The 14,435-nt window shown below is 40.5% G+C and overlaps 1 long non-coding RNA gene across 1 annotated transcript in view; it reads right to left on the bottom strand.

Annotated features, from left to right (window-relative positions):
• LOC123466057 overlaps nucleotides 1-14,435 on the bottom strand; it is a 40,453-nt gene that overhangs the window by 14,727 nt on the left and 11,291 nt on the right. Inside the window, exon 2 of the long non-coding RNA XR_006641317.1 lies at nucleotides 8,973-9,077. This is a non-coding gene — a long non-coding RNA (uncharacterized LOC123466057). The remainder of the gene's footprint in view (nucleotides 1-8,972; nucleotides 9,078-14,435) is intronic.

Raw genomic sequence — 14,435 nt, 5'->3', positions numbered from 1 at the left:
TACTGAAAAACCTACACAGCTTTGTATAATCTGGTACTATGCCTGAAATATCCTTATTCAGAGTGCACCCCACTCCTCCCCTCCCTGCACTATCCCTCCACCTCAGAAACAGCAACTTGCAGTTTCCTTTGTGGTGTGTTTACATACTGGACCTGTGCAGTATCTGCGTATTTAAGGGTACTATGGTTAGATAGCATCACTGACTCAATGGAGATGAGTCTGAGCAAACACCAGGAGATAGTGAAGGACAAGGAAGCCTGGCATCCCCAGTCCATGGGGTTGCAAAGAGTTGGATATGACTTAGCAACAGAACAACAATAATAATTTGTTCAATTACATAGAGGTTGTGCTGGAGTCATATCCCTGGATCTGCTTAGGGGTTAAGATTAGTCCCAGACAGAGTCCAAAAACCAAAACCGTCATGCACGAAATCTTAAATATATAACTCATTTCTGTTATTGGTACAAGGCCTCACTTAAATGACGACAGGAAGCTCAATCTCCTGTTGAGGATTTCTGAGACCTGGTTTACATACAAATCCGAGACAGAGGGTGTCCCTCAGTCTTACTGCCTCAGGTCTGTCCATGGGTCATCTTCCCACTTGTCTGGTCTGCTTTATTCCAACAGGTAGACAAGGCCCTTCCGATTCCCTCTCACACACAACTAAGTTGAATCCATGACACCCTTTGTTGGGACAAACTCTTGCTGGGACCAGATAATCAGTATATTAGGTATTGTGAGCCATACAATCTCTGTTGTAACTACTTCATTCTCCAGGAGTAGTATAAAAACAGTCAGAGAAGATATATAAATAAATAAGCATTGCTGTGATCAGATAAAAACTTTACGAACATGGCTGGCCCATGGGCTATAGTTTGCTGGCCCATAAACTATATTGAAGGCTTGATAACAGCTTAAGAAATTACAATGTTTTAGACAGAAATGAACAATTCCCAACCTAGGGAGCACCTTCTTCCCAACAGCCATTCTCATTAGTCCTTGTTTGAGGCCATGCTGCTGGAGTCTACTTATAATCCCAGGCAGAGGTCTTCTCTCTTCCTTATCCTTACATTCACAAATTCAAATCTCTTCCTTCCTGTGTTAATCACCAGTTCAGTTCAGTTCAGTCACTCATTTGTGTCCGACTGCGACCTCATGAATCGCAGCATGCCAGGCCTCCCTGTCCAGCACCAACTCTTGGAGTTCACTCAAACTCATGTCCATCGAGTCGGTGATGCCATCCAGCCATCTCATCCTTTGTCATCCCCTTCTCCTCCTGCCTCCAATCCCTCCCGCATCAGGGTCTTTTCCAATGAGTCAACTCTTTGCATGAGGTGGCCAAAGTACTGGAGTTTCAGCCTCAGCATCAGTTCTTCCAATGAACACCCAGGACTGGTCTCCTTTAGGATGGACTGATTGGATCTCCTTGCAGTCCAAGGGACTCTCAAGAGTCTTCTCCAACACCACAGTTCAAAAGCATCAATTCTTTGGTGCTCAGCTTTCTTCACAGTCCAACTCTCGCATCCATACATGACCACTGGAAAAACCATAGCCTTGACGAGATGGACCTTTGTTGGCAAAATAATATCTCTGCTTTTTTATATGCTATCTAGGTTGATCATAACTTTCCTTCCAAGGAGTAAGTGTCTTTTAATTTCATGGCTGCAATCACCATCTGCAGTGATTTTGGAGCCCCCCAAAATAAAGTCTGACACTGTTTCCACTGTTTCCCCATCTATTTCCCATGAAGTGATGGGACCAGATGCCATGATCTTCGTTTTCTGAATGTTGAGCTTTAAGCCAACTTTTTTACTCTCCTCTTTCACTTTCATCAAGAGGCTCTTTAGTTCCTTTTCGCTTTCTGCCATAACTGTGGTGTCATCTGCATATCCGAGGTTATTGATATTTCTCCCAGCAATCTTGACTCCAGTTGTGCTTCTTTCAGCCCAGCGTTTCTCGTGATGTACTCTGCATAGAAGTTAAATAAGCAGGGTGACAATATACAGCCTTGACATACTCCTTTTCCTATTTGGAACCAGTCTGTTGTTCCATGTCCAGTTCTAACTGTTGCTTCCTGACCTGCATACAAATTTCTCAAGGTATTCCCATCTCCTTCAGAATTTTCCACAGTTTATTGTGATCCACACAGTCAAAGGCTTTGGCATAGTCAATAAAGCAGAAATAGATGTTTTTCTGGAACTCTCTTGCTTTTTCGATGATTCAGCGGATGTTGGGAATTTGACCTCTGGTTCCTCTGCCTTTTCTAAAACCAGCTTGAACATCTGGAAGTTCATGGTTCATGTATTGCTGAAGCCTGGCTTGGTGAATTTTGAGCATTACTTTACTAGCATGTGAGATGAGTGCAATTGTGCGGTAGTTTGAGCATTCTTTGGCATTGCCTTTCTTTGGGATTGGAATGAAAACTGACCTCTTCCAGTCCTGTGGCCACTGCTGAGTTTTCCAAATTTGCTGGCATATTGAGTGCAGCACTTTCACAGCATCATCTTTCAGGATTTGGAATAGCTCAACCGGAATTCCATCACCTCCACTAGCTTTGTTCGTAGTGATGCTTCCTAAGGTCCCCTTGACTTCACATTCCAGGATGTCTGGCTCTAGGTCAGTGATCACACCATCGTGATTATCTGGGTCATAAGATCTTTTTTGTACAGTTCTTCTGTGTATTCTTGTCACCTCTTCTTAATATCTTCCGCTTCTGCTAGGTCCATACCATTTAGGTCCTTTATTGAGCCCATCTTTGCATGGAATGTTCCCTTGGTATCTCTAATTTTCTTGAAGAGATCTCTAGTCTTTCCCATTCTGTTGTTTTCCTCTATTTCTTTGCATTGATGGCTGAGGAAGGTTTTCTTATCTCTTCTTGCTATTCTTTGGAACTCTGCATTCAGATGCTTATACCTTTCCTCTTCTCCTTTACTTTTTACTTCCTTTCTTTTCACAGCTATTTGTGCCTCCTCAGACAGCCATTTTGCTTTTTTGCATTTCTTTTCCATGGGGATGGTCTTGATCCCTGTCTCCAGTACAATGTCACAAACCTCTGTCCATAGTTCATCAGGTACTGTGTCTATCAGATCTAGTCCCTTAAATCTATTTCTCACTTCCACTGTATAGTCGTAAGGGATTTGATTTAGGTCATACCTGAATGGTCTAGTGGTTTTCCCTACTTTCTTCAATTTAAGTCTGAATTTGACAGTAAGGAGCTCATGATCTGAGCCACAGTCAGCTCCCGGTCTTGTTTTTGCTGACTGTATAGAGCTTCTCCATCTTTGGCTGCAAAGAATATAATCAATCTGATTTCAGTGTTAACCATCTGGTGATGTCCATGTGTAGAGTCTTCTCTTGTGTTGTTGGAGGAGGGTGTTTGCTATGAGCAGTGTGTTGTCTTGGCAAAACTCTATTAGCCTTTGCCCTGCTTCATTCCATATTCCAAGGCCAAATTTGCCATTAATCCAGGTTTTTCTTAACTTCCTCCTTTTGCATTCCAGTCCCCTATAATGGAAAGGACATCTTTTTTGGGTGTTAGTTCTAAAAGGTCTTGTAGGTCTTCACAGACCCATTCAACTTCAGCGTTACTGGTTGAGGCATAGGCTTAGATCACTGTGATATTGAATCCCCACGTCCAAGGAGTGGTGGCTGCGCGATGCAGGAGGGCCGAGAGGAGCTACTCCATGTTCAAGGTCAGGAGGGGCGACCTAGTCCAAGGTAAGGAGCAGCAGCTGCACTTTAGTGGAGCAGCCGTGAAGAGATACCCCACGTCCAAGGTAAGAGAAACCCAAGTAAGATGGTAGGTGTTTTGAGAGGGCATCAGAGGGCAGACACACTGAAACCACAATCACAGAAAACTAGCCAATCTGATCACATGGACCACAGCCTTGTCTAACTCAATGAAACTAAGCCATGCTGTGTGGGGCCACCCAAAATGGGCGGATCATGGTGGAGAGGTCTGGCAAAAGTGCTCCACTGGAGAAGGGAATGGCAAACCACTTCAGTATTCTTCCCTTGAGAACCCCATGAACAGGATGAAAAGGCAAAATGATAGGATACTGAAAGAGGAACTCCCCAGGTCGGTAGGTGCCCAATACGCTACAGGAGATCAGTGGAGAAATAACTCCGGAAAGAATGAAGGGATGGAGCCAAAGCAAAAACAACACCCAGTTGTGGATGTGACTGGTGATAGAAGCAAGGTCCAATGCTTTAAAGAGCAATATTGCATAGGAACCTGGAATGTTAGGTCCATGAATCAAGGCAAATTGGAAGTGGTCAAACAGGAGATGGCAATAGTGAACGTCAGCATTCTAGGAATCAGTGAACTAAAATGGACTGGAATGGGTGAATTTAACTCAGATGACCATTATATCTACTACTGTGGGCAGGAATCCCTCAGAAGAAATGGAGTAGCCATCAAGGTCAACAAAAGAGTCCGAAATGCAGTACTTGGATGCAATCTCAAAAACGACAGAATGATCTCTGTTCATTTCCAAGGCAAAAAATTCAATATCACAGTGATCCAAGCCTATGCCCCAATCCCCAGTTAGAGGATGTCAAAAATTAGTTCATATCATAATTATCTCTGAAGAGCAAGTCCCGTTGAACAGAAATGTGGTCCGTCTAGGTGTGAAGCATGTTCAGGACTCACAGCGGCACTTACCTTCCATTTGTACAGCTAAAAGACTCACCAAAATTTTGCTTTCTTGATTAAAAGCACAGTCTTCCCTAAAAACTATTTTCCTAATTTTTCTTTCAATTTTGGTAAAGTATACATAACAGAAAAATTACCATTTTCACCATTTTTATATGTACACTGGCATTAAGTACAGTCATTGCAGCTAACACTCTCCAGATCTTTTTCATCATCCCAAGCAGAAACTCTGTGCCTTTTAAACAGTAACTTCCCATTCCTCCCTGCTCTGGCCCTTGGTAACCACCATTTTATTTTATGTTTCTTTGAATTTGACTATTCAAAGTTATTCACATAAATGGAACCATAATATCTATTCTTTTGTGTAAAAAGCAAATTCTGGCTTGTATTCTTAAAATTAAATGAAAAAATAAACTGCCTGTCTATTCTGCCTTCCAGCTTTCTCTTGTCTAGAGATATTGAGGACTACAGAACACCTGACTCTATCAGTCAGTTCAGTCGCTCAGTCATGTCCGACTCTTTGCGACCCCATGGACTGCAGCATGCCAGGTCTCCCTGTCCATCACTAACTCCCAGAGCTTGCTCAAACTCATGTCCATCCAGTTGGTGATGCCATCCAACCATCTCATCCTCTGTGGTCCCCTTCTCCTCCTGCCTTCAATCTTTCTCAGCATCAGGGTCTTTTCCAGGGAGTCAGTTCTTCGAATCAGGTGGCCAAATTATTGGAGCTTCAGCTTCAGCATCTGACCTTTCAATGAATATTGAGAACTGATTTCTTTTAGGATTAACTGGTTTGACCTTCTTATTGTCCAAGGGACTCTCAAGAGTCTTCTCCAACACCGCAGTTCAAATGAATCAATTCTTTGGCACTCAGCTTCCTTTTTGGTCCAACTCTCACATCGATACATGACTAATGGACAAACCATAGCTTTGACTAAACAGACCTTTGTTGGCAAAGTGATGTCTCTGATTGTTAATATGATGTCTAGGCTGGTCAACCATAGCTTTGACTAAACAGACCTTTGTTGGCAAAGTGATGTCTCTGATTGTTAATGTCTAGGCTGGTCATAGCTTTTCTTCCAAGGAGCAAGCATCTTTTTATTTCATGACTGCAGTCACCATCAGTAGTGATTTTGGAGCCCAAGAAAATAAAGTCTGTCACTGTTTCCATTGTTTCCCCATCTATTTTCCATGAAGTCATGGGACCAGATGCCATGATCTTTGTTTTTTGAATGTTGAGTTTTAAGCCAGCTTTTTCACTTTCCTCTTTCACTTTCATCAAGAGGCTCTTTAGTTCCTCTTCACTTTCTGCCATAAGGATGGTGTCATCTGCATATCTTAGGTTATTGATTGATATTTCTTCTGGTAATCTTGATTCTGGCTTGTGCTTCTTCAAGCCCAACAGTTCACATGATGTACACTGTGTATAAGTTAAATAAACAGGGTGGCAATATACAGTCTTGATGTACTCCTTTCCCAAGTTGCAACAAGTCCGTTGTTCCATGTCCAGTTTTAACTGTTGCTTCTTGATCTGCATACAGATTTCTCAGGAGGCAAGTAAGGTGGTCTGGCTCTACACTTTTCATGAGTTATATCCCACTATTCTCCTGTTTGTTTCCTCAGCATCAACGATTAGGACATCTCGTTTTCCCCAAAATGCACATGGCACATTACTTTCTTTGGAATATTGGGATCCATGCCTTTAATGCCACCAAATGGCAATGGTTTTAGGAGCTCTGTGAACCAGGGGCAGAGTAATGTGCTTATTTCTTATTATTTCACAGCAGGTACAGTGGTACTCATGATTAATTTGTCATGGACTGCATAAGATTATTTTAGTGCAGGTCTTATTTTTCCCTACACTGTAATCTCTTTGCAAAGTAATGACCATATCTAATACAGGTTGTTCTATTCAAGGACTTAATTTAGAGAAACTTTAGTTGGGATTTGAACATAAATTCAAGAATTAAGGAAAAACTGCCACATTCATCAATTACCTCTTTCCTTTCTCCCCCTCTCTCAATCTCTTTCTGTCCATGCTCCTTTAAACATAATCTACCCTATAAAAGGGGTTCCCAGGTGGCTCAGTGGTAAAGAATTCACCTGCCAATGCAGCAGATGTGGGAGATGTGGATTTGATCCATGGGTTGGGAGGATCCCCTGGAGAAGGAAATGTCTATCCACTCCAGTATTCTTGCCTGGAGAATCCCATGGATAGAGGAGCCTGGTGGACTATAGTCCATGGGATTGCAAAAGAGTCGGACACTGCTTAGTGACCAAACAATACAATACAATACCCTATAAACATCTCTACCAAGAGGAATATTGTTGGTCTGTTTCAGATCTCTTCCCATGAAGAAAATATGATGTAAAATTCTTTAGTTTCTCTTGAGTTTTCAGGAAAAAATGTAACAAAAATATAGGAATTATTATATCTACTTCACTCTTTATACTGTTGTGGAGAGAAAGACAAAAAGAAATATTCAAAGATTTGTTTATGTTCTCTGCTTTCCAGGAAGCAACAATATAGCTGGAAAGACACAATTTATCCATGTGAAAAAATGCACAGCTCATAAGTCATTATGAGACTCTGAACATCAATGGTTTGACTGATCTCCCTGGGTGACTATGAAGGCTTGTGGTTAGGCAGTTGATTCTTTCTTATCTCATATTCCTAATCTTGTATTTTAAATGCTAATAGCAGAGACATAACTAACAGCTGCTCCAAGGGGTTTAAGTCTAAGGGAATGAAGAATAGAGAAGGTTCTAAGATGTTCAGTAAGACAATTTATGCATCTTGGCCCCATGCCCAACATGGTGTAATATATACAAGAGAGGCTAACACAGAGGAAGACAGAGGCTTTAATCCTCACTACATTGGCTTTCTTTAGAAAAGACAGTGATTCTCTCTGCCATTATATACTTCTAAGTGACACACACATCTGCCATGCCCCAGACTCAGGTGACTGAGTGGTAAGGAATCCTCCTGCCAATGTAGTTTGATTCCTGGGCAGGGAAGATCCCCTGGAGAAGGAAATGGCCACCCACTCCAGTATTCTTGCCTGGGAAATCCCATGGACAGAGGAGACTGGCGGGCTATGATCCAGGGGGTTGCAAAGAGTCAGACACAACTGAGCACACACAGTGAACAGACCTAGTCACCTTCAACAGTCCTCAGCTTCCGTGTCAGTAAAAGATAGATCACAATATCTAACTCAAATAAGAATTATGAAAAAAAAAAAAAAAACAGTTAAAATGCCTGACATAGTATTATTCAATAATTATTACTTTTCTTCCCTATAACCACCACTGTACAGTTTATAGTTTTTAAAATGCAAATTAAACAATCTGAAATTATTCCCATCTCACTGTCCCATCTGTCAATGACTTTCAGCCAAAGACCATAAGGACACCTGTAGTTGGACAACTTGAGTTTATGATTCACTGCAGGGAGGGTCTATGGAGGTGTGGGGTTCACGCTATACTGGATGCTGTCAGAAAGCAGAAACGATTTTATGCTCGGCAAGGAAAAGGAAGCCATTAATTTTTAACCAGGAAAGTGGGTATTTGTCATTTTATGGCTAGTCCTGTGACATTGTGTTTGCCTGTGCTTAGACAAAATTACACAGGGACCTTGTTTTGTCTCATTTTATCAGAGCGACTGTACTCAGATACTTTCTTCTGAGATGAAACAGAATGTAGGGGGGAAGTTGATATTTACTTAAATATTTATTTAAATGAAGAGATCAAACATTTGGCGGGTACTTTCAGCATCAGGCTTAGCTTTAAACCTCCCAACAGTCTCACATGTATATTATCTACATAAGGTGGGATATGAAGCCAGAGCTAGCTGAATTCTAACTACAGAAACTTCTAGTCTGATGTGCTGCTGCCTTGTTGAGCTGTGCTTTGGACATCATTGGATTTCATGAATAAATTCCTGCCCATCACTCTAAATGGATCGCCTTCAACTTTACTTCCAACAGAAAAGATCCTTTTATCTGTATCAGAGACTGGCAGCATTTTTTGTTGTTGTAAAAAGATAGATAGCAAATATTTTGAGTTTTGTAGGCTAATTTGGTCCCTTTCATGACTACTCAACTGTCATTGTGACAGGAAACAGACATAGACCACACGTGAACAGATGCACATTTAACTCTGAAAATTTGGGTTAGGGTGAATGTGGAAACTGACATTCAGTAACATCATAGCATCGGAAGAAGATTGCACGTCCACTCAACCTCCAGTTCCCTTTTTATAGATTCCTCTTTTGGCAAGGCATAACATAGTGTCTGAGTTAAAAACAATGATCACTTACCATCAGCATATCAGATTGTCTTCATTTTTGGGTGGAAAGATAGGGTGAGGCACGTCACAGGAGATGTTCTACTCAATCTCCCCAAGCATATGTGATGCTGCTGCTCTGGTGGAAAGAGATTTTTTTACTAGAATCTCCCATTCTTCAAATGTGCAGAAAAATGCAGCTGTGTATAGGTAACTGACACATATATTTTTTATAATTTCATACTTAAAATTGCATATCACACAATGATATTTTTCTGGTAAATTGAAACAGTCATATAGTTTATATATTCATTTATATTGTTTACCCAGATCATACATATTTCTATGATATTCCCTAATAGGCAATATTGTTTTTTATAGAGGAGTCCAACCTATGTTCTTCTCCTCCCATAAAGCTTAATTTAAAATGCATCTGCCCCAGGAAATCTATTAATAACCCTGCCTGGGTGCTTCATCCTTCCAGTTCAACCAGGATTTGTACCCTCCGTTTAAAGTACAAATAAAACAGACTGAAGCAAATATGGACCCCAATGATGCATGAAACTATATCATTGTGATGGGACATTCTTATAGTATATATATTTCTAAGAGTTCCATTTGAAAATTAGGGAAATCTCAAAATTCACTTCTAATTAGGTAAGTTAAAAATAAGTCCTCTAAGTGCTCAAAATGGAGTATGGCAGAAAGAGAATGTATTAATATTTTCCCTGATAAGCCCTGTCATCTCAGCTCTCTTTTAGTTTATCCCCACCTAGAGTTGCCAAATTTAGAAAATAAAATTCAGGACTCCCTGTTAAATCTGAATTTCAGATAAATGTCAATAATTTTTTTTTTTTTTAGTATAGGTATGTCCCATATATTGCATGGGATACATATACAAAAATAATTATCTGTTACTTATCTGGATTTTAAATCTGAGTACTCTGTATTTTATCTGTCAACTCTACACACAAATCCTTAAGGTTCAGTTTTCACATAGAGAGTTTTCTGATTTGACAGAATTTGATTCAATTTCCTGTTCAGCCACATAAGAGCCCTTAGGCAATCTATTAATACTTAGCCTGGAAGTAATAATTCACATTGTGGAGAGTTATCATAAAGATTGCAAGGAGAGAGTGCAAATAAACCACATGTGTGAGGGCCAGGAATAAACAGCTGTTCAACAAGCATTGGCCAAATGTTAATTTTCTTTTCTTCCTTGAACTTCTTTCTCTTCTTCCCCAATTTTTCTGAAAAGAATTAGGTGCTACTCCCTAATAGACTGTACCTATTTCATACAGCATTTATTATATAAGACTTACGGCCTGTTTTATAATGATAATGGATGCAGTAACTTCTTTCTTCCATCCCTTCCTTTCTTACTTTTTATTTCTTTAGAGTTTGCCAGGTATAGCATTTTAATTTTTTTTCTTTTAAGTTTTCCAGGCCCTTCTATTTAAGATGTATCTAAATAATGGATTCCAATGGATTTTTAAACATAAATCTGAGAATCTTTTTTGACTGTGAACTTTGGTCCACTTAAATGAATGAAATGTGCATCTAGTTCTACCTTTAAATTTTTTGCATCTATTTGTACGCCTTGTTGTAGGTTTCCTTTTTCCCCCCTTCCTTCCTTCCTCCTTTCTTTCCTTCTCTCCTATGTTCTTTTCTTTTGGACTAACTGAATTTGCTTTTTCTTCACTTCATTTTCCCCCATTACTAGTTTGGAAGATAAGCATTCTATTTTTGTTATTCTAGTGCTGTTAAAGAATTATGAACTTTCATGTAGTTTAAAAACCCTGGAAGTTAAACAATGTCTTACTTTCATCCTAAGTAATACACAGATCTTAGAACACATTGACAGAGCGCCCCCTCCCAACTTGTATTTTTATATGTAAAACTTCCATGATATTATTACCCAATATTTTAGTATTGTCTTGTATTTTTATCCAATAGATATCTTTAATATTGTTATTTTATACAGAATCTGATTAGACTTGCATATATTTAGTTTCTTTGATTAACATTCTTTTCCTTTGTAACTTGGACTTTCCTTCTTGTATAACTTTGTTTCTTTCTTAAATATATCCTATACATGTTCCTTTAGAAACAATGTATTGGTGTTACTCTCTTTCAATTTTCATTTGTAGGAAAGGTCTTTTTCTTGTCCCCATTCTTGAAAGACAAGTTTGCTGTGTACTCTTTGTAGGTTGATGGTTACTTTCACTCACTGTTCAAGGTAATATCATATCATATTCTTGCCTCCACTGCTGCTTTTAAAAGCCCACCTATCTCTGTAAAGCCTTTTCTTTTTAGGCTATCCATCCTTTCTAACTGGCTGCCTTAAAGATCAGCATCTCTTTTTCTTTAGTATTCTGCAGTTTCACTAGGCTCTGTCTAGGTATGGGTTTCTTCTTATTCACCGTGCTTAAGATTTTTTGACCTTACTGAACCTGACAGTCAATGTTTTTCATCAAATCTGGAAAATTCTCAGCCATTATCTCTGAGAAAATTGCCTTTACTTTGCTCTCTATCGTTTCTTCTGGAACAAATTTAACCTCCATGTCACTTCTCTTTTGTGCTAAGAAAAATATACAATGGGCTTGCTCTTATTATTTTCCTTTCTGAGCTGCATTCTGAGAAAGTTTTTTTCATATCTATTTTAGAGCTCACCAATTTTTATTTTCTTTGTTGAATATGTCTTGAGATTCTGCTTCTATTGATACATGTTTCATTTTCAAAATAGATTTTCAGTTATTTTGCAAACTGCATGATCAATATTTAAAAATCGCTTATGTTAAAGATTTTATTTGTTTATATATTTATATTTGCATTGGCATTTGTGTCTGCCGTGTGGTTTTTAGCCAGATGTCCAGAAACCCTAGGCCAGTTTGAAAACTGCTTGTACTGGCCTCTCTTCGGTTTGCTGGGAAAACACTGAAGGAGGGGATAAAGTGAGCTTCCTGACTTGTTAAACCTAATTTAAAATGACAAAAAAAAAATGAAAGTCTGATAGAAAAAAAACGAAACCCTGAGGTTGGGAATTCAATTTGAGATTGAGACAGTAGTTTTCATTCTTGGATGCCTATTGGAAATATCTGAAGAGCATTGAAAAAATATGGGTACCTAGGCCCCTTCCCAGAAGTGAGAGCCACACATTAGTGTTTCCCAAAAACTTCCAGGCAGTTCTACCATGCAGCCAGCATTGATGCATCAACCAGAGTATTGTGGAAATAACAACACTCTAGGTGTTCCAAACAGGGAGGAACTTAATGTAGAGGATGAGAGGCTGCAACACCATTGGAAGGGCTGTAAGAATAAAGATTAGAAGCAGTTGCTGATTTTTTTCTGGAAATCAGGAGGTACAGGAATCTCAAAAAAGCACCACTGAAAACTACAGCTATGCATGCTCCAAGGAGGGTTATTCAGAGGAAGACCGAGACCCTTCATTAGCAGGGTTTATCTGCTCTTGTCTAAGTCCTCAGGCTGGATGTTGTTGACACAGGAAGAGTCATGGCATCTCTTCAATTTCACCTTCAGATTGCCATGGCGATACTTACTACTGGTGGCATCTAACACTAAATTCTTTGGTCAGAGACCCCAGGGGATGCAGAGAAGGGGGAAAATGGTGCAACTCTGTCAACAGATTGAGAATCACTGGTTTGGGATGGGTGAACCTCCAAAATTCAGAACTCAAAGGGACTCGGGCCTGTCAGTAACTCTGAGTATCAAAATGCTTGTAAAAGATCCATGAAGGCAGTTTGAGGTTAAACTCTCCCAGTGGAGAGAAATTTTGTCAGTCCTTCAGATTTCTGTAAGTACTAAGAGGAAGTGGAAATATCTTCTACCACGCTGCTGCTGCTGCTGTTAAGTCGCTTCAGTCGTGTCCGACTCTGTGCGACCCCATCGACAGCAGCCCACCAGGCTCTCCCATCCCTGGGATTCTCCAGGCAAGAACACTGGAGTGGGTTGCCATTTCCTTCTCCAATGCATGAAAGTGAAAAGGGAAAGTGAAGTTGCTCAGTCGTGTCCGACCCCTAGCGACCCCATGGACTGCAGCCCACCAGGCCCCTCCGTCCATGGGATTTTCCAGGCAAGAGTACTGGAGTGGGGTGCCATCGCCTTCTCCGCTTCTACCACCCTACAGTGCCTTTAACTTTTCCAACAGTGCTAAAGAATTCACAAATGAATCATGAAAAGAATCTATAAGAAGAATCTTAGTCACATGAATCAAAAGCTATACTTTGCAGAGACAGCTGAATCTGGTATTCAAATGGAGAGGTTTAAAGATGGAGTCCATGAAAATGCAACTGTTAATAAAAGGAAAATGCATCTTTGTTCTTCATGCCATTGCTTCTTAATAAGCAAGTTACAGTATGAATATTGTAAGGCTATTTTCTTTCTTTCTTCTTTTTTTTTTTTTTAACATAAATCTTATAGGTCATATAGCTCAGTCATGTCCAACTCTTTGCAACCTCATGGGCTGCACAGTCCATGGAATTCTCCAGGCCAGAATACTGGAGTGGGTAGCCTTTTCCTTCTCCAAGGGATCTTCCCAACTCAGGGATTGGACCCAGGTCTCCCATATTGCAGGCAGATTCTTTACCAGCTTAGCCACAAGGGAAGCCCAAGAATACTGGAGAGGGTAGCCTATCCCTTCTCCAGCAGATCTTCCTGGCCCAGGAATTGAACCAGGGTCTCCTGCATTGCAGGCAAATTCTTTACCAATCGAGCTATCAGGGAAACCCGGTCTGGCATGGGTTAAGAAAAATTTTAAAAAGCCCTTCTCTTGGTGGTTCTTCTCCTGTTCCCTCTTTCTGAGAGTAACCACCCTCTTGGTGTGTTCCCTAGTTCTCTATCACTGCTATGACCTCTTCCTCTTTCTCCCCTACACTTCCTCAACCTTCTTCTCTTCTTCTGTTTGCCTCCTTCCTGTTAAACTGTCTGATAGTGGAGCCAGCCAGAGATGTGGTCAGGTCTGTATGGGGTTTATCAGAGGTGGGCTCAGCTCAGACTCTGTGTCTACCGGGAAAGTATCATGCTAGACTTAGACAGCTAGTACCTCCTAGACCATCTCCTGTCATAACAATATTGAATGTACACAGTGTGTCAAGATGTGCTTAGAACCATGATTTGTACCTACTTAGGCAATGGCACCCCACTCCAGTACTTTTGCCTAGAAAATCCCATGGATGGAGGAGCCTGGTAGGCTGCAGTCCATGGGGTCGCTAGAGTCGGACATAACTGAGCGATTTCACTTTCACTTTTCACTTTCATGCATTGGAGAAGGAAATGGCAACCCACTCCAGTGTTCTTGCCTGGAGAATCCCAGGGACGGGGAAGCCTGGTGGGCTGCCTTCGATGGGGTCGCACAGAGTCGGACACGACTGAAGTGACTTAGCAGCAGCAGCAGCAGTACCTTGTATATCACTATTACTAAAATGTTCACAAAAGCTTTACAAAGTAAATAATCTTATTATTCCCATTTTATACATGA

This window comes from Bubalus bubalis, chromosome 8 (assembly GCF_019923935.1).
Source record: "Bubalus bubalis isolate 160015118507 breed Murrah chromosome 8, NDDB_SH_1, whole genome shotgun sequence".
In the NCBI taxonomy this organism is placed as follows: Eukaryota; Metazoa; Chordata; class Mammalia; order Artiodactyla; family Bovidae; genus Bubalus; species Bubalus bubalis.
This window is presented reverse-complemented; position numbering and strand designations above follow the sequence as displayed.